At 43.5% G+C, this 23893-nt stretch overlaps 1 protein-coding gene across 2 annotated transcripts in view; it reads right to left on the bottom strand.

Annotated features, from left to right (window-relative positions):
• GOLPH3L (golgi phosphoprotein 3 like) overlaps window positions 1–23893 on the bottom strand; it is a 153481-nt gene that overhangs the window by 117414 nt on the left and 12174 nt on the right. The gene's annotated exons all lie outside the window — the stretch shown is intronic.

Below are 23893 nucleotides of genomic sequence, written 5' to 3'. Positions count from 1 at the left end.
CATCCGGGTGGTGTTGCTGTGACATCTAGTGGGCCAGACATCTCTCGAAGTAATCCAAGAACCAGGTTGACCTTCCAGGGATAATCTTAATCCGAGCCTTGGACTGATCTCACTGAGACACCTCAAATCCAGGTCTTAAGCAGAGCCCTCTTTAACTGGAGTGCCAAATGTACCCAGAAGTGACTTTTCTATATGTGACTCAGCAAGATCTCATTGTAAGATCTCCAACCCGTGACTCGGACCACACTGTAAGATGTACCCAACCATGCATCCCAGGGAAAACTCTACATACGGAGTGCTAGACCGTTCTCGCTGTAAAATCTATGGAATATGAGCTTAAGGCTGGGCTCACGTGACACTGCGTTCAACAGACATGAACATTTACCACAGTGGAAGATGGTCCTACCCAAAGCTTACAAATGTCTCACTACAGCATTCCTAGCCAGAGTCTGACTGATCTCAAAGTGACACCTCTTTAATCAGTGGCAAATGCATCTCACTAGGATACCTCGCCAATTAAATAAAAACAGTGTTCACCATGGCATTCAGTTAAACAGTCTCAGACATTTTTATCTTTGATAGATGACTTCAGTCCAAGTCAGAGGGTGATCTCACTACGTCATCTCTAGCCTGAGCCCGACCATGACATCTAACAGAGCGAGACATCTTTAACATAGACAACTGTTATGTTGCGTAATACATGTATGTTGCTTTAACACTGTTCATTCCATATTCCATTCAGAGTGTTCCTACTAGTTGTATTCCAATGTGTTCAGTTACTCCTGACTGCTAACCTGTCTGACTGTGTACCTGCTCTGCTATTACATTAAATCCACTTTCTACCCAATTGATGTGTGGTTCATCAATTCAACAACTGGCGACGATCGGGATGATTTTTTTACATTACTGAGAAGCCTGTGTACCGCTTTTTTAAAAAATATTTTATTGGAATTCTGACTTTCTATAGTGGACGACGTGGAGCAGAGATGACGTTACTAGAATTGAACAGCGCGCTGAGGACGGTAATCATTTTAGCGCAAGAAATCCTGGTGAGCGACGCTTTATTTTTCAAGGAATATATAAATTAATTATAACTTTGGATATATTGCATGCGCTAGGACAGCTGCGCTCGAGCGCTCACCGTTGCTGGATTTAAAACGCAGATCGAATGCGCGTGTCCTCAAGCCTGGAAGTTCTCTCTGGAAGTCGCGCTGCTTACTTGTAACGTCATACGTTCGCTGAGAACGTGGCGCATCACATGATGCGTGGCGGCCATTTTGGATTGGGCAGGCCTACTCGTTATGAATAAAAAAAAAAACGGAAGACTTTTTTTTGTTTATTTTGCCGATTTCAACACCCACAAGTCGGAATTACAGGGCGGTTACAGGTAATCTTTCTTTAACGCTTGGAACAATGCTACTTATCTAATTTTAGACAATTTGAAGAATCTCAACATTTTCAAAGCAATTGGTGGTGAAGACTGGACAGTGTAAAAAAGGAACTTGTGTTATTACTCACTGAACAATTCCACCATAAACAGCTTTATAGCTTAGTGATAACTTACCTCAGCAAGCATCAATTATTTTTATTAATTCATCTTTTTACATCAACATGAGTCAAACATTTTCTTTAAGTAACCCTCAGGAATTCTGGTGCAAAGGTTCTGAACCAACGTTGAAATGGCTAGAGTGGAAAGACTATTTTCTTAATTATATTGAGACTGTAGATTCTGATGGTAAAATGTCTGCTGATCAAAAGAAGCGTATTCTTTTACACTCCTTGGGTCCAAAAGGGCTCAAATGTTATAACCAAATGAACAAGCCCATTGTAGGGGGGGGGGGGGGGATAGTAATATTTTCACAGTAGCTCTATCCAATTTAGACAAATGTTTCTCCCCGAAGGTATGTATGGGCATTACGCGTTACAAATTTTACCAAAGAAAACAGTCTAAAAATGAATCTGTGGATGACTATGTTGGAGAGTTAAAAAAAATGGGCAATGATTGCGCTTTTGGGGGTTTACTGGAAGATTTAATTCGCGATCAGGTTGTAATGCACGCTAATAATCCTGCAATTCAGGAACGTCTTTGGATGAATGGTGATGCTTGTTTAGAAGACATCCGAGCATTAGTTCCTAAAGCTGAGTCATCTAGTAGATGTGCAAGTGCTTTAAAATCAGAAAGTGTCAATAAAGATGTAGTGGCTAAAATAGATGCAAGTTAAAAAAAAAAACAGTAATTTTAAACAAAAGAATGAAACATGGGCAAAGCCTAAGTATAGTAATGAACCTCCCAAATGTTATAGGTGTGGTAGTTTAGAACATTTGGCGTTTGCCAAGTCGTGTCCTGCCAAAAAGAGTAAATGTGGTGCTTGTGGACTGTATGGTCACTACACTAAAGCATGTAGAAGAAGGACAAAGACTGTCAAGTGTATTCAAGAGGACCTTGCCTCTGATGAGAACACTTCTAGTGATGAGGACCAAGCATCAGATTGTGCTATAGTCTTGAAGAAGAAACTACTCCTCAACATCAGGGATGGTTGTTTACTTGTTGATAACAAACCTGAATGTTGGATACATATAGGAGGTGTGCGTATCAAAGTATATGCTGATTCTGGTTCGCCCTATACTATTGTAAACGAAGATATGGCGTAACACATTTGTGGACAGAGTTGGTCCAAAACTGTCTCCTCCAGATATTGACCCAGAAGGTTATAATGGTGGGAAGATTGATATTGTTGGTTTTCGTTGGCTGAAATTTGAGTTCAAGAACCGTAGATCATATGGCAAGTTGTATGTATCGAAAAAAGGTCCATCGGTTTTAGGGTGGAAAGACCAAGGGGATTTACATATTATTCTTGACCCCAACTCAGTGGAAAAAGTATTAGTGATGGATGAGGGTACCAAAACAGGTGAGGAACTGTTAAAAAGATTTCCTGCAGTTTTTCAAAAGACAATTGGCAAATTAAAAGATTTTGAACACAAAATAATTTTAAAGGATTCTGCTGTACCTAAGATCCACAAAGTTAGAAGTGTGCCAATCGCTTTAAGAAAAGACGTTGCAACGGAACTTGAGAGATTGGTCTCATCTAACATAATTGAACCGGTTGAGGCGTCTGCTTGGGTTTCTCCTTTGGTGGTCGTGAAACGCTCCAATGGTAAATTAAGATTATGTGTGGACCTTCGCCATTTAAATGATAATATAGTGGTAGATCAATTCCCTCTGCCGAAGATTAATGAGATGTTAGCTTTGCTTGACGGGGCTAAATGGTTCACTACAATAGATTTATCATCTGCGTACCATCAGATTCCTTTGTTTAGAGACAGCAGAAAATACACTGCTTTCATAACCCCACAAGGATGTTACCAATTTAAAAGGATGCCTTTTGGCTTGGCTTCGGCCGCAGCGGTTTTCCAGCGTTTAATGCACAGGTTGTTTTCTACAGTTAAAAACACAAAGTTTTTTCAAGATGATATTCTCATTTTTGGAAAGGAAAGGGCAGATCATGACAACACTTTGAATGAAGTTTTAAGCATTCTGAATGACAAAGGTTTAACAGTTGAATACACCAAATGTACTTTTGCTAGTGATCATGTTACTTACCTAGGCCATGTTATAGATTGTGACGGGATTAAACCAAAACCTAACTTAGTTGATGCTATCAGATGTGCTCCTTCCCCCAAAGGAAAAGATGATGTCAGATCCTTTATTGGTTTGGCCGAATTTTGTTCAAAGTACATTCCAAACTTTGCGACCAGAACATATAATATAAGACAGCTGTTAAAGAACAAGACAAAGTTTGCTTGGTCGGTAGAATGTGAACAAGATTTCGAAGACATCAAAAGCTGTATTACAAATATCGCTTCTTTAAAAAGTTTTAATCCTGATACCCAATCTATTATCACCACAGATGCCAGCATTAAAGGTTTGGGTTCGGTTTTATCCCAAGTCGGTGTGAATGGTAAGGAACAAATTGTAGCTTATGCTTCCAGGTCACTCTCGCCTACAGAGGAAAAATACTCCACAATTGAAAAAGAAACTTTGGCATGTGTATGGGCAGTTAATCACTTTAGAGCTTTTGTATGGGGTACTAAGTTTATTTTGCGCTGTGATCACAAGCCATTACTCAGAGTTCTAACTACTGAAGGTACCGTTAACACCTCAGCGAGAGTTGCCAGACTTGCTATTAAGCTGCAAGATTATTGTTATAAAGTGGAATATGTGCCTGGCAAAGAAAATTGTATAGCTGATTTTCTTTCTAGAATGCCTAAGCAACTCGATGAATGTGAGGATGAATTGTGGAATTCTTTCCAGGTAGCCTATGTACAAGATATGGAAGGTGCAGGCATTTTGAAGGAGAAGTGGGTTGATGAGTATTTGAAAGATGAAGAGTTATCCTTAGTGAAATTCCATCTAGCTGGGTCCTGGCCGAAGAAAGTTGATAGCAAGCATCCCTTGAAGCCTTTTTGGGAGGTTAGATTAGACTTAAGTGTTCAAGATGGCAACATCTGGTTTGGAGAGAGAGTCATACCTCCAAAGACTTTGCGGTCGTCCATCATGGCTTTATGCCATGAGGGGCATTTTGGCATAGTCCGTTCTAAACGCATTAAAACCTCATTTTGGTGGCCAGGTATGGATGCAGAAATTGATAAGTTTGTAAGGAACTGTAAATCTTGTCAAACAGCTGGCAAATCACTAGTAGTCTGTAAGCCTCCTATGGGCAACATGACTGCACTTACTTCTCCTTGGGAACATTTAGCTATTGATATCATGGGTCCCATTGGCTGTGAGCAAAAATATATTTTGGTCTTAATGGATTTGTTTTCAAGGTGGCCTTTTGTAAAAATTGTAAGTAAAGCTGATACTGAGACAGTTTTAAAATTTTTGGATAAATCTTTCACTTTGGAAGGTATTCCTTCAGTTTTACTAAGTGCTAAGTGACAATGGTGTCCAATTTACCTCTAATAAGGCAAAAGAGTATTTCAATACATTAGGTATCAAGCACAAGACCACTGCTCTATACAACCCAAACAGTAATGGAATGGTTGAGCGCTTTAACCGTGTTATTAAAAGTACTATTCAAATGTCTGGTAAGAATAAGGAGAGAGAAGTTCAGGTTTTGAAGATGGTTTGGTCTTACAGAACCTCAATATGTGAAGCTACAGGTTTTCCTCCTTTTGTACTTATGCGTGGCAGGAATCCACGTACCAAGTTTACTCCAGGATGGTTGTTTAAGTCTAATGTGGTGAATTGGTCTGAAGATGTTGTAAAGGAAAGGAGCCAAGCTTCGCATCTTAAAAGCAAAATGTTGTATGATACAAAGCATAAGGTGAAGGATGTTAATTTGGTTGTTGGTCAATGGGTAAGAGTCAAGAAACCTTGTAAATCTTCCAAGGAGGAAAGTGGTTTTTATGAACCTATGCAAATTGTTGAAGTTTTAAACAATTCTGTTAGTCTATCTGATGGACGAGTTTGGAACCTCAAAAGGATTGCCAAATGTCCTCCTCTTCAAGTTGATTCTTCTTGTCAAGTTTCATCACAGAAGTCATCTGATTTGTTTGATTTAGAGGATTTGTTTTGTGCTAAGTCTCCTGATGCTTTTGAGACATCTAATACTTCCAGTTGTCCTGTTTCAGATGTTTCTGGCCAGATTTCATCAGATTTGGGTGCTTCTACTTCTTCTAGTTCGGCATGTGATGAAGAGGTAAATGTTTTTAGAAACCCTAGGCGTGAAAAAAAGCCTCCTGTTTGGTTAGCGGATTACATTTCTGAAAATTTTCCTTTGTAATGTTTTTTTTTTTTCACTTCAATTTCCAAATTAATTTTAGTAAAGATGAGGGGTGGTGTCGGGCACAAGTTATAAGTTTAATTTCTATAATGTTCAAAGGGGGATGTGTTATGTTGCGTAATACATGTATGTTGCTTTAACACTGTTCATTCCATATTCCATTCAGAGTGTTCCTACTAGTTGTATTCCAATGTGTTCAGTTACTCCTGACTGCTAACCTGTCTGGCTGTGTACCTGCTCTGCTATTACATTAAATCCACTTTCTACCTAATTGATGTGTGGTTCATCAATTCAACAACAACTCAATACCCAAAGCAGCAGGTCGCCGGTCTCCAGGAACTGTGACGAGACCTCAGGTTAAACATTACACGATTGCTAGGTGAGGTTCGGCCCATAAAGGTTCCTCATTCTGGAAAAGGCAGGAGGCGCGGGGTGTTTACTCAGCACGCACATTCACTGCCAAGGCGGGCTGCCACACCCTCCCTGACATCCACAGGTACTTCCTGGGATTCAAGCACAGCAAAAGGGGTGGAAGGCTTCTGCGCACTAAGACCCTGGAGATCTGACCGTACTACAAATGCCGAACAATGTCACTGGCAAGGATCTGTCCCTGTATCCGATTAAATGTTCATGTGTCACATTAAACAAAAAAAGATTTGAACAAACTGCAAACGGGAATCGCCGGAGCAAAGGAGAAGAAAGGAACAGACAGTTTTAATTCGAATTTGAGAAAAGTAAACGTTACTCATCTTGCTAACTTAACGGGTGTATTTGCGAAGAGCATATTCATTTTTCCATGGTCTCTCGCCACTACTGCTAGACAGCAATCGGTTGCAGTTAGCTGGAAATACTAAGGATTTTATAAAACTAGTATTATTTAGTTGGGTAATATCTTTTATAAATATCACGAGATTCCTTTAAGACATAACTACATAACGGCCTATCTTATTAAATAAAAAGAGAAATGTCAGAAAATGGCATCGCCTTGAGAGTCAACCAGTGTTAAAGATAACTGGAGTGGCAAACCATGTAGATCCGTTATCATTCTAGGTCATGTGATTGGAGGGTCCTAAGTTCATATTCGGGGCCACAATCAACAATGGCAGTGCTGGCCTTGAAAACAAACAGAGACCATAGCGATGTATAGCCAAATAACAGAAGGGGCACACACGGAAGGCCTAATCAAAGCATGGGCATGCTGGCTCAGACTGAGGTGCACGGGAACCTCCCCCGCTGAGGTCTGCTTGTGTCAATCAGGGAATGATACTATGAAAGCTGCGGCACAGGAGGCGTAGCAAGTGACTGTACAGTCAGTGATCTGTATTAGAATGGCAGCTGCTGCATTGGAGGCATATCATAGGGAGGTGTAGCAAGGGACTGTACTGTCAGTGATCTGCATTAGAACGCAAGCTGCGGCACAGGGGGTGTAGCATGGTACATTACTATCAATGATCTGCATTAGACGCAAGCTGCAGCACAGGAGGAGCAGCAAGGGACCACTATCAATGATCTGTATTAGAACGCAAGCAGCAGCACAGGAGGTGTAGCAAGGGACTGTACTATTGGTGATATGCATTAGAACGCAAGGTGCAGCACAGGAGGTGTAGCAAGGGACTATACTATCAGTGATCTGGATTAATACGCAAGCTGGGGCACAGGAGGTGTAGCAAGGGACTGTACTATTGGTGATATGCATTAGAACGCAAGGTGCAGCACAGGAGGTGTAGCAAGGGACTGTACTATCAGTGATCTGTATTAGAATGCAAGCTGCAGCACAGGAGGTGTAGCAAGGGACTGTACTATTGGTGATATGCATTAGAACGCAAGTTGCAGCACAGGAGGTGTAGCAAGGGACTGTACTATCAGTGATCTGTATTAGAAGGCAAGCTGGGGCACAGGAGGTATAGCAAGGGACTGTACTATCGGTGATATGCATTAGAACGCAAGCTGCAGCACAGGAGGTGTAGCAAGGGACTGTACTATTGGTGATATGCATTAGAACGCAAGCTGTGGCACAGGAGGTGTAGCAAGGGACTGTACTATCGGTGATCTGTATTAGAACGCAAGCCAGGGCACAGGAGGTCTAGCAAGGGACTGTACTATTGGTGATATGCATTAGAACGCAAGCTGGGGCACAGGCGGTGTAGCAAGGGACATTACTATCAATGATCTGTATTAGAACGCAAGCTGCAGCACAGGAGGTGTAGCAAGGGACTGTACTATCAGTGATCTGTATTAGAACGCAAGCTGCTGCACAGGAGGTGTTGCAATGACTGTACTATTGGTGATATGCATTAGAACGCAAGGTGCAGCACAAGAGGAGTAGCAAGGGACATTACTATCAATGATCTGTATTAGAACGCAAGCTGGGGCACAGGAGGAGTAGCAAGGGACATTACTATCAATGATCTGTATTAGAACGCAAGCTGCAGCACAGGAGGTGTAGCAAGGGACTGTACTATTGGTGATATGCATTAGAATGCAAGCTGCGGCACAGGAGGTGTAGCAAGAGATTGTACTATTGGTGATCTGTATTAGAACGCAACCGGCACCGGAGGTGTAGCAAGGGACTGTACTATCAATGATCTGTATTAGAACGTACGCTGGAGCACAGGAGGTGTAGCAAGGGACTGTACTATTGGTGATCTGTATTAGAACGCAACCTGCGGCACAGGAGGTGTAGCAAGAGACTGTACTATCAGTGATCTGTATTAGAACGCAAGCTGGGGCACAGGAGGTGTAGCAAGGGACTGTACTATCAGTGATCTGGATTAATACGCAAGCTGGGGCGCAGGAGGTGTAGCAAGGGACTGTACTATCAGTGATCTGGATTAGAACGCAAGCCAGGGCACAGGAGGTGTAGCAAGGGACTGTACTATCAGTGATCTGGATTAATACGCAAGCTGGGGCGCAGGAGGTGTAGCAAGGGACTGTACTATCAGTGATCTGGATTAATACGCAAGCTGGGGCGCAGGAGGTGTAGCAAGGGACTGTACTATCAATGATCTGTATTAGAACGCAAGCCAGGGCACAGGAGGTGTAGCAAGGGACTGTACTATCGGTGATCTGTATTAGAACGCAAGCTGCAGCACAGGAGGTGTAGCAAGGGACTGTACTATCAGTGATCTGTATTAGAACGCAAGCCGCGGCACAGAAGGTGTAGCAAGGGACTGTACTATCGGTGATCTGTATTAGAACGCAAGCTGCAGCACAGGAGGTGTAGCAAGGGACATTACTATCAATGATCTGTATTAGAACGCAAGCCGCGGCACAGAAGGTGTAGCAAGGGACTGTACTATTGGTGATCTGTATTAGAACGAAAGCTGTGGCACAGGAGGTGTAGCAAGGGACTGTACTATCAGTGATATGCATTAGAACGCAAGCTGGGGCACAGGAGGTGTAGCAAGGGACTGTACTATCAGTGATCTGGATTAATACGCAAGCTGGGGCGCAGGAGGTGTAGCAAGGGACTGTACTATCAGTGATCTGGATTAATACGCAAGCTGGGGCGCAGGAGGTGTAGCAAGGGACTGTACTATCAATGATCTGTATTAGAACGCAAGCCAGGGCACAGGAGGTCTAGCAAGAGACTGTACTATCGGTGATCTGTATTAGAACGCAAGCTGCAGCACAGGAGGTGTAGCAAGGGACATTACTATCAATGATCTGTATTAGAACGCAAGCCGCGGCACAGAAGGTGTAGCAAGGGACTGTACTATTGGTGATCTGTATTAGAACGAAAGCTGTGGCACAGGAGGTGTAGCAAGGGACTGTACTATCAGTGATCTGTATTAGAACGCAAGCTGGGGCACAGGAGGTGTAGCAAGGGACTGTACTATTGGTTATCTGTATTAGAACGCAAGCTGGGGCACAGGAGGTGTAGCAAGGAACTGTACTATTGGTGATCTGTATTAGAATGCAACCTGCGGCACAGGAGGTGTAGCAAGGGACATTACTATCAATGATCTGTATTAGAACGCAAGCCAGGGCACAGGAGGTGTAGCAAGAGACTGTACTATCGGTGATCTGTATTAGAACGCAAGCTGCGGCACAGGAGGTGTAGCAAGAGACTGTACTATCGGTGATCTGTATTAGAACGCAAGCAGCAGCACAGGAGGTGTAGCAAGGGACTGTACTATTGGTGATATGCATTAGAACGCAAGGTGCAGCACAGGAGGTGTAGCAAGGGACTGTACTATCAGTGATCTGTATTAGAATGCAAGCTGCAGCACAGGAGGTGTAGCAAGGGACTACTATTGGTGATATGCATTAGAACGCAAGTTGCAGCACAGGAGGTGTAGCAAGGGACTGTACTATCAGTGATCTGTATTAGAACGCAAGCTGCGGCACAGGAGGTGTAGCAAGGGACTGTACTATCAGTGATCTGTATTAGAACGCAAGCTGCGGCACAGGAGGTGTAGCAAGGGACTGTACTATCAGTGATCTGTATTAGAACGCAAGCTGCGGCACAGGAGGTGTAGCAAGGGACTGTACTATCAGTGATCTGTATTAGAAGGCAAGCTGGGGCACAGGAGGTATAGCAAGGGACTGTACTATCGGTGATATGCATTAGAACGCAAGCTGCAGCACAGGAGGTGTAGCAAGGGACTGTACTATTGGTGATATGCATTAGAACGCAAGCTGTGGCACAGGAGGTGTAGCAAGGGACTGTACTATCAGTGATCTGTATTAGAACGCAAGCTGTGGCCCAGGAGGTGTAGCAAGTGACTGTACTATCAGTGATCTGTATTAGAACGCAAGCTGCTGCACAGGAGGTGTTGCAATGACTGTACTATTGGTGATATGCATTAGAACGCAAGGTGCAGCACAGGAGGAGTAGCAAGGGACATTACTATCAATGATCTGTATTAGAACGCAAGCTGGGGCACAGGAGGAGTAGCAAGGGACATTACTATCAATGATCTGTATTAGAATGCAAGCTGCAGCACAGGAGGTGTAGCAAGGGACTGTACTATTGGTGATATGCATTAGAACGCAAGTTGCAGCACAGGAGGTGTAGCAAGGGACTGTACTATTGGTGATCTGCATTAGAATGCAAGCTGCAGCACAGGAGGTGTAGCAAGGGACTGTACTATTGGTGATATGCATTAGAATGCAAGCTGTGGCACAGGAGGTGTAGCAAGGGACTGTACTATCAATGATCTGTATTAGAACGCAAGCCAGGGCACAGGAGGTGTAGCAAGAGACTGTACTATTGGTGATCTGTATTAGAACGCAACCGGCACCGGAGGTGTAGCAAGGGACTGTACTATCAATGATCTGTATTAGAACGTACGCTGGAGCACAGGAGGTGTAGCAAGGGACTGTACTATTGGTGATCTGTATTAGAACGCAACCTGCGGCACAGGAGGTGTAGCAAGGGACATTACTATCAATGATCTGTATTAGAACGCAAGCCAGGGCACAGGAGCTGTAGCAAGAGACTGTACTGTCGGTGATCTGTATTAGAACGCAAGCAGCAGCACAGGAGGTGTAGCAAGGGACTGTACTATTGGTGATATGCTTTAGAACGCAAGGTGCAGCACAGGAGGTGTAGCAAGGGACTGTACTATCAGTGATCTGTATTAGAACGCAAGCTGGGGCCCAGGAGGTGTAGCAAGGGACTGTACTATCAGTGATCTGGATTAATATGCAAGCTGGGGCGCAGGAGGTGTAGCAAGAGACTGTACTATCGGTGATCTGTATTAGAACGCAAGCTGCAGCACAGGAGGTGTAGCAAGGGACATTACTATCAATGATCTGTATTAGAACGCAAGCCGCGGCACAGAAGGTGTAGCAAGGGACTGTACTATTGGTGATCTGTATTAGAACGAAAGCTGTGGCACAGGAGGTGTAGCAAGGGACTGTACTATCAGTGATCTGTATTAGAACACTAGCTGGGGCACAGGAGGTGTAGCAAGGGACTGTACTATTGGTGATCTGTATTAGAACGCAAGCTGGGGCACAGGAGGTGTAGCAAGGAACTGTACTATTGGTGATCTGTATTAGAATGCAACCTGCGGCACAGGAGGTGTAGCAAGGGACATTACTATCAATGATCTGTATTAGAACGCAAGCCAGGGCACAGGAGGTGTAGCAAGAGACTGTACTATCGGTGATCTGTATTAGAACGCAAGCAGCAGCACAGGAGGTGTAGCAAGGGACTGTACTATTGGTGATATGCATTAGAACGCAAGGTGCAGCACAGGAGGTGTAGCAAGGGACTGTACTATCAGTGATCTGTATTAGAATGCAAGCTGCAGCACAGGAGGTGTAGCAAGGGACTGTACTATTGGTGATATGCATTAGAACGCAAGTTGCAGCACAGGAGGTGTAGCAAGGGACTGTACTATCAGTGATCTGTATTAGAAGGCAAGCTGGGGCACAGGAGGTATAGCAAGGGACTGTACTATCGGTGATATGCATTAGAACGCAAGCTGCAGTACAGGAGGTGTAGCAAGGGACTGTACTATCAGTGATCTGTATTAGAACGCAAGCTGGGGCACAGGAGGTGTAGCAAGGGACTGTACTATCAGTGATCTGGATTAATACGCAAGCTGGGGCGCAGGAGGTGTAGCAAGGGACTGTACTATCGGTGATCTGTATTAGAACGCAAGCTGCAGAACAGGAGGTGTAGCAAGGGACATTACTATCAATGATCTGTATTAGAACGCAAGCCAGGGCACAGGAGGTGTAGCAAGAGACTGTACTATCGGTGATCTGTATTAGAACGCAAGCTGCAGCACAGGAGGTGTAGCAAGGGACATTACTATCAATGATCTGTATTAGAACGCAAGCCGCGGCACAGAAGGTGTAGCAAGGGACTGTACTATTGGTGATCTGTATTAGAACGAAAGCTGTGGCACAGGAGGTGTAGCAAGGGACTGTACTATCAGTGATCTGTATTAGAACGCAAGCTGGGGCACAGGAGGTGTAGCAAGGGACTGTACTATTGGTTATCTGTATTAGAACGCAAGCTGGGGCACAGGAGGTGTAGCAAGGGACATTACTATCAATGATCTGTATTAGAACGCAAGCCAGGGCACAGGAGGTGTAGCAAGAGACTGTACTATCGGTGATCTGTATTAGAACGCAAGCTGCAGCACAGGAGGTGTAGCAAGGGACTGTACTATTGGTGATATGCATTAGAACGCAAGTTGCAGCACAGGAGGTGTAGCAAGGGACTGTACTATCAGTGATTTGTATTAGAAGGCAAGCTGGGGCACAGGAGGTATAGCAAGGGACTGTACTATCGGTGATATGCATTAGAACGCAAGCTGCAGCACAGGAGGTGTAGCAAGGGACTGTACTATTGGTGATATGCATTAGAACGCAAGCTGTGGCACAGGAGGTGTAGCAAGGGACTGTACTATCAGTGATCTGTATTAGAACGCAAGCTGCTGCACAGGAGGTGTTGCAATGACTGTACTATTGGTGATATGCATTAGAACGCAAGGTGCAGCACAGGAGGAGTAGCAAGGGACATTACTATCAATGATCTGTATTAGAACGCAAGCTGGGGCACAGGAGGAGTAGCAAGGGACATTACTATCAATGATCTGTATTAGAACGCAAGCCAGGGCACAGGAGGTGTAGCAAGAGACTGTACTATCGGTGATCTGGATTAGAACGCAAGCTGCAGAACAGGAGGTGTAGCAAGGGACATTACTATCAATGATCTGTATTAGAAAGCAAGCCAGGGCACAGGAGGTGTAGCAAGAGACTGTACTATCGGTGATCTGTATTAGAACGCAAGCTGCGGCACAGGAGGTGTAGCAAGAGACTGTACTATCGGTGATCTGTATTAGAACGCAAGCTGCGGCACAGGAGGAGTAGCAAGGGACATTACTTATCAATGATCTGTATTAGAACGCAAGCTGCTGCACAGGAGGTGTTGCAATGACTGTACTATTGGTGATATGCATTAGAACGCAAGGTGCAGCACAGGAGGAGTAGCAAGGGACATTACTATCAATGATCTGTATTAGAACGCAAGCTGGGGCACATGAGGAGTAGCAAGGGACATTACTATCAATGATCTGTATTAGAAGGCAAGCTGCAGCACAGGAGGTGTAGCAAGGGACTGTACTATCGGTGATATGCATTAGAACGCAAGCTGCAGCACAGGAGGTGTAGCAAGGGACTGTACTATTGGTGATATGCATTAGAACGCAAGCTGTGGCACAGGAGGTGTAGCAAGGAACTGTACTATTGGTGATCTGTATTAGAATGCAACCTGCGGCACAGGAGGTGTAGCAAGGGACATTACTATCAATGATCTGTATTAGAAAGCAAGCCAGGGCACAGGAGGTATAGCAAGAGACTGTACTATCGGTGATCTGTATTAGAACGCAAGCAGCAGCACAGGAGGTGTAGCAAGGGACTGTACTATCAGTGATCTGTATTAGAACGCAAGCTGCGGCACAGGAGGTGTAGCAAGGGACTGTACTATCAGTGATCTGTATTAGAACGCAAGCTGCGGCACAGGAGGTGTAGCAAGGGACTGTACTATCAGTGATCTGTATTAGAACGCAAGCTGCGGCACAGGAGGTGTAGCAAGGGACTGTACTATCAGTGATCTGTATTAGAAGGCAAGCTGGGGCACAGGAGGTATAGCAAGGGACTGTACTATCGGTGATATGCATTAGAACGCAAGCTGCAGCACAGGAGGTGTAGCAAGGGACTGTACTATTGGTGATATGCATTAGAACGCAAGCTGTGGCCCAGGAGGTGTAGCAAGTGACTGTATTATCGATTATCTGTATTATACTGGGAACAATGGGATGACAACAGTGATACTAAAGGGGACAGCAGTACAGCTGGAAGCTTCAGGACTACTCAAAGGATCATCACACGTGTAAGAATTAGGATGAAACAACCTTCATAAACTTTTATTTATTTATTGAAGTTTTGTATAGCGCTAGCTGGACCCGGGGGTATCAGAGCGCTTCACAACAAATACAGATATGCAGCAAAGCAAAATAAGCATAGAAATACAGGAATCAAGAACAACAAGCAGGAAATCGAGTCTGTACGACAGTAACTTAAGCGCAATATGGGACGGAGATCAGGAGCGGGTCAACCGGCTCTGGATTCAGAGAGATAGCGGACTTCCACCGTCAGGCGTGGGGTTCTCCTTAGGCACCGGAGTGTTCAAGGAAGAGGGCTTTGAGTAGCGATTTGAATTGCGGGAAGGAGGCGGTCATTCTGATATGGGGGGATGGAGTTCCAGGTCCTGGGGGCATTCCCCGCAAAGGATTTGAGGTTTCGCGTTTCTGTGATTTCAGAGGGATGAGTAGTAGTGTGTTGGAGCTTCTGAGGTTCCTGGACTGACCAGCCCTTTTGAGTTTGGAGGCCAGGTATTCTGGTCGTCACTTGTCACCAAACACACAACTTGTCACCAAAATCCCACTATGTTTATTTCACAAGCTGACTAACTCCCTAGGACATAAGAGTCAAATATACGATGGTCGAGACATTGAAAATGAAGAAGTGAAAAAAAGTGTGTTGAAGAATCCAAAATGGAGAAAGAGGAAGAGATAAGGTGGGCAAAAAGAGCTCCGGTTTAGCCCCCCCCCCCCCCGGTCTTATCCAGAGCAACTGATGGCCTGAGCTGAAAATGTCTAAAGCACTATAAAAAGCTGGCAGCCAAATGCTTCTGACAGGCTCCCTTGTGCACCCAACATGCGCCCCTTCTAAAGGACATGAAGCTTCTCCAAAATCTAAATGATGCTCGAAAGGGAGGGGTTTAGAAGAATATTACAAATCACCATCTGGGTCCATCTCTAGACTTTCCACTGTGCACTTACACTCCACACTGTAATTTGCGGCTTCAGTTAAAACATGTTTTTTAAACAACTGACATACAAAAGTCTAATCTGTTCCAATAAAGAACAAAGGCCCAGTGCCAGCCGGCAACTTAATACTATCCTTCTGCTGGTGAAAGTAGCCTTTGTATCTGTAGCAAGGCTAAGGTACAGATGAGAAGGGCACCACTCAGACAGGTACAATGGGACTGCTGTCCAGAGGAGGAAAACAACTGTCGTCATCGTCTGGATGAGGGAGGCACTGGGAACTTCAGTACAAAAAAACTACAGTACGCAATTGAAAAGTAAATGATGGAGGGCACCAGTTAAAGGCACAAGTAAAAACAGGAATATATGCAGGAGATTCACAGCTGCAAGCAAGTGTGAGATAAAACAGTAACAGAACTTATGAGATATGGAGACAACACATAGCAAGGGCTGTTAGGAGGATGGACGAATGCTGGGCCAGTCTCTACTACCTGCTGCAATATTCCAGCTTTCCTGTGGCATCTGAATTTTCCACTCGTATCTGGTTTTATTTATATCTGGCCAGAAGGGGTGGGTTTGCTACCCTCCTTGCCATCAGAGCACCTGAAAGAATCTTCTTGGGACGTTGCAGATCTGACTACTCTGGCCTTCGTACTGTTGCTAATGGCAATACGAATTCACTAGGCAACAAATTGGTCAGATACGAATATATTCAGACATAAACTGAAAACATGATGAGAAAACTACTTAATATACCAGTCAGAAGTAGAAATATATCTCTTTATTATTTATGCGAAAATATTTTAAAAAGGTCGCAAAGTATCAAATAACATTCTTACACATTTAACCATAATAAATGATTGTGTTGCTGGCTATTAACATGGCATATACGTCTAAGAGTAATTTTTGTGCTCTCAAGATGGTCTTATAAACTTAGACTCCAGTTACTATACAGTACACTGTTCAATACACCATGAAACATTTCACAGAACATGGACACAATGACTGCAAACAAATGCTTTGCCACACTGGAAAAACAGGATTATATAAATATTAAAAAAATGTGGAGCAGATTCTCTGAGGCATCGACGAGCGTTTCGGCGAGCGTGCCGCCTCAGTCAGGAAACCACATTAAACAATTTATTATCAAGAGGTAAAGAAAATTGAAGTAGATGACTTCATGAACCTGCCTAAGGGACACATGATGATCCAAATTGGAGCGGTTAACATGCTCTACAGATGATCCTTAGGGGCCAAATCCGCATTCCTGGAAGAAGTCCCTTTGAGTTGAAATTGATCTGGTTGACAGGTAAGTGCACCAACTGATTCGGATCGGCCATGTATTAAGCGGTCAACAAGAACTAATATTCGAGCACGCAATAGTTACTAGTCATGCCAGAGTCAAGTCTTGGGGGGACTTGTCGTCATAAGGCCAAGGCAGAGACCTGTCCTTGGTTCCGCCTGTATCGGTCGCAGGATAGTTCAGAAGACTTCGCACTGTTGCTCCCATGAGGGTACATGAGCACTCTGCTGACCATTGAAGGCAAAACTTTTGGAAGCAAGGACGCAAGGACTAACTATTGTGGAAGTTGAACGTGCACTGTAGCTTCGGCCAATGAGTCTAAGCCATTGCCACCCTCAGACTGCCTCCACCTACTGCCACTCAAATAACCAGGAGGTTGAAGCTACACAGCCACTATTAAAATCTTAGCCCATAGCTTTCTCTTCCATATCACACTGAATTAACTTTCGTCGCCTGTCGAAATCTGCATCTGGAGACAATGCAGTTCACAGTGTGTGTGCCTACAGGCCACCGAGCTACAAAGAGGTGGTTGCAGGCTCTTAGATGAAACACAGTGCCGTCTTTGCATCACAGCTCTACCGCAGTAGATTCAGTCAAAGAAATGGTGGACTTCTGGAACAGGCTGCACCCAGTAGGGCTGCAATCCCTGATTCTCTTTTCCTTGTGCTTGAAGAGCTAGCCAAGGCCTGTGGACAGGTTTGAGGAAGAAAATTAAAGGACTTCCACAGAACAACTTACCCACTCTAAGAGACTGAACTGCTCCATTACAGCAGAATGCCCAATCCTTTTCCAGTCCTAGGTGCACTTTAGAACAAGAAAGCATGAGAGGACGAAGGCTTTCTCAAAACCTTCCAGATTGATTACAACGAATAGACTACTTTTCCTAAAGAAAACAGACTCAATTGAAGATCAGGATTATAGATAGACTACCTTTTCTCCTACCTTCAACTCAACAGTAGGTCTAAGACACCTTGGTACAGAGCAAACATAATATCAAACCCAAGGTTTCCCGCATCCAAATGGTTTTCAGTGATGTGTGCAGGATCTGAATAGATCTAAACTGTTGAGGCAAAGAAACTGTAAATTGGAACCTGAACAGAGTGAATGAAGGTGAGAGACAAAAACTGCAATCCTGAAATAGTGAAGGTGAGGAACTATAGCAACAATAAAGTGTAACCTGGAAAGAGTGATGGTGAGAGAACAAAATAACTTCAAACTGTAGCGTATAAATTGTGAAGGCGAGAGCCTATAGCAAGTGCAAACTGTAACCTAGAATTAGCAAACAGGGCCACAGACGGAAGGAAGGTGCTGGAGTCCTCTACTTTCACAGAGAAAGTTATGAGTGATGTGACAAAATGTTCTCTAATCTGTGGGGTTTGGTACCGCAACAGTGGAAGAAAGGTAGTCTGGCCCCAGTCCCAGCACTTAGAGGGTGCAGTTTGTGTCTCAATTCCCCTCTCCGCACAATCTAGGGCTGCTTAGTAACAGTCTAAACTGCCAAGCTGAGTTGCATATAGAAACCAAGTATGTTCAAGCCTCCAAAAAGCAGAAGGAAGCATCTGTCTTGTTCCTTTTCTGGGGTGACCAGTAGTTGGCACACCCTACTGATTTTCTGCCCCCGAAGTCGACTATCATCACACGCGGGACATACTACTGCCTGCATGTGAGTAAACAAGGCTTGCAAAGCACGGAGCACCAAGGAAATGTTGGTTCAAGATGCAGTCAAATCCAAGATTGAGAAGAGGAACAAAGAACACAGAAAGTGATGATAGGAGCACGCACTTGAATGCATGGCCGACATGAGAGGACAAGGGAATTGGACTGAATCATTTAACACAGGCTACATCAATCAATTGAAAGACATGACCACGTAGCACAAAAAGGCCTTCGACATGCATCAAGTGACCAGTAAAGGTCAATTAAGGCTCATGTGAGGGCTAAAATCTTTGCATTGTTTGTCAAAAAGTGCATTACAAAGTAACAACCAGGGAAACCTAAAAACAAATCTTAGTCATTAAAAAATAAAAATCGACACACCAACAAAAAAAAAAAAAATTAAAGATGACTAAGGATAAAAAAAAAAAAATTGGATGTGTCGGGGTGCACAATCCTCCAGTTTCAAATACAAAACTATCCTGCGCATGTGTGAAGGAAAGATGAATGTCCTGCATGCAAAATTGGATCTTGAATTGCAAGGGCTGGCTCTCTATATTTCAACATGAGAAGATGTAAAGTGCAAGGAACTGCAGGTTCTACTAAGTATATGCAATGTTGTCTGCAGCTCTGATACCAGAGGGTTTCCCCACAGGATTCCATGGCAAATATGACAGACAGCCACACGCTCTAGTCCTAACTTTGTGGATCGCCACAGGCAATTGTTAAGACTATTATCAACATCTCTCTGTGCTTCAAGACTTACACCTACCTTAACCTAACCAGACATAGGTCTTGCCCGAAGCAGGTGAAAATGCACAACACATTGTTACGGAGTGTAGGGCATAGAGATGACTTCACATGGAACAGATATATTCCAGGTGAAAGGGCAAAAAAAGTTCAACAACAAGAAATCCCTTAAGCATATGCTTGTAATTCCTTCAATATGAATCTACCTTGTATACAGAAGTTGGGGGGGGAACAGCCATACACTAATTAAATTAGGAAACATGTACATTTTCACTCCAGACAGCATAGAATTTTGTTTAATAGGTAAAATGTTGGACATCCCAAAATACACTGGCTAAGGCCTATGCAGGCCACGTTTTAGGACTATTGTGTACATTAATTAATAAGTGGCTACACCAGGCACTCCAATACTTCCAGTGCAAAGAAACAAATAAAATCCATAAACTCCTCCAACGCCTCCCCAAAGAAATAAAAATTATTCATAACACGGAGCACTGATCAATGCCCCTTTCAACTTCAATCAGCGCTGTCCTCCACACATATACCACAGTAGACAGAATTGCTTCCATACTCTAGTATCACATGCGGAGCCCTGGACTTTCCATCACCCTGGTTTCGAGTGTTTCGAAGAAGCGTGGTGACAGCATAGGGCTCCTATCATGACATTATACCACCAAGCCTACAATTACACCAATGTCTCCGTCACACTCGCCACTGTCAAGCTTTCAAAACGGTTCTGTAATCGCTGACAGGATCCACTGCTCAGTGTTGGTCCCTCAGCTCTCACCTCAGAATAAGATAGTCCTCAGTCTGGAAGAAGCAACAACTATAACTTAGAAACACTGTGGAAAAACACGTTTTTTAGAGTGACTGTGTACATCAAGGACAGCAATGCTAAAAGGAAATTCAACCAAGGGTCAGTGGACAGAAACATATAAGAATTAGATGAAGTAAACCATGTGGTGGAGTGCAGAGCAGAGGTTTAAAGTAGGGTGGAGGCCGAACAAGGATGAGGAGTGGCCAAAGAGCATGGTAGGACAGTCCACAGAGGAGCAAGATAGACGGGGCTTCGGAGAAGTGAAACACAGAAGCACAACACACCTAAAATAGTTTTGTTTACACCATAAATAAAATAAACTATAGGTTGTATTTGGATTCAATTGCCATATGATAGCCTTCTCAATGTAGAGTATCTTTAAGAGGAGCTCCAGAGAAACCCACACTAAATTAAAGACATCCATTTTTTTTTAAACTATTACCCATATGCAAGCAGGGACATCCACAGCATAAACCAATTTCCCAAAATAATTCTAAATTCTATTTTACAATACATCTCACCGGTATGCATCTCTTGCATAAGGTGAAGGGAAATAGCAGAATTCCACAGTTGAAAACCTAAGGAGACCTTTGATTCATACTGGTTAACAATGTTCAACAAGAAGGTACTCTGCCCCACACAGCTCTCTCATTTGCCTTCACATCACACAATATGGAATAGTGGTTTGATAAAAGAAACGTTTTCAATGTCCGATTACTCTGCAACGCTTGCCAAATAAGTTATACGAATTTATGTGGTGTGTGTTCTGCTAATGTTCCTTCTCAGGTAGGTTTCATGGCTTGCACTGGGGACCGGAGGCTGCCGGTGAACAGCAGCAGAAAGTGCGAGTATCCCTATGGTTGATAAATGTGTTATAAGTTGGTAGGAAATAACCAGAACTGTGGCCAGGTGCAATGTCACTGTACTCTCTAGTTCCCTCTATGGTTCCATCCTTTACCCCGTCCTGCTGAAAGCCTGTTCCCTCTACATCTTTCCTTTCTCTGCCAAATGCTTTGAGACTGCTTTGCACAATACAGTTGGTTTGTAGAGTTTGTGATTTTAGTTTGAATATAAAAAATGTAAAAAGCCTCAGTACCTCCTTTGTGGCCAAGTCATTATCCATCTAGCTGAGATACCCTACCACCTCGTCCCTTAAGTGCCACTGGTCCTAGGTGACAGGAGCAGAGAGCACAGCGCCATCACCCCCACAACTAGGTGTAACTGGAAACTAAGCAGGAAGATTTTCTGAATAGGATTTCCTGCCGTCTTCAATGGCTCACTGAGACAGGTATGGTTAGATGCCACCAGTGACGCTGCCATATGGGCTTTTCGTGCACATTTGTTTTTGGAGTCAGAGGGTATATATTGGTCTCACTTGTGTTATTCCTCTTATGAGGCAAAGTGGATGGAATGCATTGAATTACTGTGAATATTTACATCTTGCTATAACTTACTTCCCATATGGTTCACCTCTCTAGAGCACTTACAGATTCCTTCACATCAGCACCAACAAGCTGCATCAGCTTTGAACACTACTCTCAAGATTCCAGCCCCAGAAAACACAATTATGTATGTTTACAGCTTAGTAGGGTGTGGTGTGTCTTATGTCCTGCCACGGATTCCCTTCAAGTCATTGCATATGCTTCATTCCTATGGCTTAAGGGTGGAGACCAGATGCTAGGGTGTGAAGGAATGGAGGAAGGGCTCCACTTGCAAATCCAACTAGGGTCTCACTGGGGATGGGCTGCCGATTACTTGTTCTTCCTGAGCAGCGAATGTTGGATGGATGGATGGTTGGCTGGCTAGAACGTGTGAGGGGTGGGACTACCATTTCTATTTCTGGGTGAGAAGACTGTAGGAAGAGATTTTGTTTTTTGTGTGTCTGGTTGCTGCTACAGGAGAGGAGGTCTTAAAGACAGCCAGATGCACTATTTTACACTTCATTGTGCATATTTTGTGGTTGCTCCAGATTGGAGACTGCCCAGTACTTCCTGTCCAGAGAAGCATTACTTTATACAAACTCACTAAAATGGACTCTGTTCTCCTTTAACCCACCCAGATTATCAGAGGAAGAAGAGGAGTAGCATTTCTAGAATAAACATTTATACCACAACATTCCTGCTTTGTGGTTTCATTCCATCAGTTTTAATTGGAAAGTGAAATCATAATTAATTGCATTTACACTGCGAGTGTGGTGGTGTCTGTGCACACTGGGATTTGCATGGTGTACAATATTATTTTAACACATGCAAATAATATTTCCTTCTACAGTTTACCACTATCTCAGAAAGCCTCCACAGTACTCCTAAAAACCCTGCATGAGAGCCGCCCTAGACTTGAAACTTCTGATTTGCAACTCTTCTTTTTAGGTCAACTTTGCAACAATGCATAAGCTCTAGCATGCGAAACACTACTGTTTACAGAAAAGGGCTTGGAGCCCGCCTACTACAGACCATTTTTTGACTTCAGTGTCCCTCTTCTTTGCAGCCTCTTAACTTGCCAGTACAGGCAAAGTTTCACTTCTATTCCCTTCTGTGGAGCACGGACCAAGCACTGACTAATTCAACATAAGTAGTTCCAGTCCACTGCTCACGCTGTGATTGAGGTACTATTTCTTCTTCCCCACTATCTGACCCCATTCAGTACTCCCAGCGACCTCCCTATGTTTTTTTTCTCCAAAAAGCCCCCTCCCCGCTGTCTGTTAAAACTACCCCCTCTACCTTAACACTTGGGTTACATAATGCACAGGCTACTGTAGAAGAGAGCTTTTTTTTTTAACACAACATAGTCAATGCGGACAGCTTCATAGCGCTTTTCTTTCTTGACTCTAAACCATGATGCACAGCAGCCCATGCTACTGTGCAACTTCTCTTGAAAATATTAACAAATGCAATACATCTTGCATAATTATTGGCCTTGCAAATGCTTGTTCTTTCAAATGATCCTTCCTTTCAATCTTCTGCATGCCACCGCTCTGTGAGCACAGCCTACTCAGAACCCTATTATTGTATCTCAGCAAATTGCCCACAACTCATTTTAAAACATCCCAACTTATACTTTAAAACCCATACCCCTTTTTCTAACATTACTTAACCTCCAGTAGCCCACTAAAGCTCACACCCAACTCAGACTAATGTCATTTATTATATAGAAACTGGAGTAAAGGCTTGAATGGTTTCCTGTAGGAGTACACGACTAACCCCAATAACCACAAAAAAAGCGCTAACCATGGGATCCAGACCAGCGTGCTGCCCGGCGTACAGCACAATAATGCCTCGTAAAAGGTAGTAAGTGCTTTATAATGCAATTATAATACAATACAGTATATAACCCATACTAAAAATAATACCATAACCTACAGCATTTAGACAGTCGATTATAGTTGGAATCCTCTAGAATAATGCATCAGCGAAACACAAAATTATGTCGCTGGGTTGCTAATATATGCAGCAAGAAAAGGCAAATTATGCTGCATAATTAAACAGTTTTTGTTCATATATTACTACATTATTTCGTTATTTTTACACCTGGTAATACTATCTGGGCAACCCTTCACATCATTAGTACCAGTTAAACAACGAAATACAGAAATAAGAAACTGAAAGATGACTAGTTAACCTTTGCAAAGGACATTACACTGTGAGCGAACATGTGTCACCACGTTTTTAGTAACTTTTGACTTGTTTGAGCTAGAAACATTTTGTTTAAATCTGCTAAATTATACAGCAGATGATGGATTCTGTGGTAAATAAGGCAAATCCATAATTAATGCGGAAAAAAATGCACCTGC

This window comes from Lissotriton vulgaris, chromosome 12 (assembly GCF_964263255.1).
Source record: "Lissotriton vulgaris chromosome 12, aLisVul1.2, whole genome shotgun sequence".
NCBI classification, from domain to species: Eukaryota; Metazoa; Chordata; class Amphibia; order Caudata; family Salamandridae; genus Lissotriton; species Lissotriton vulgaris.
The sequence above is the reverse complement of the archived record's forward strand: the minus strand, read 5'-3'. Positions and strand labels throughout refer to the sequence as shown.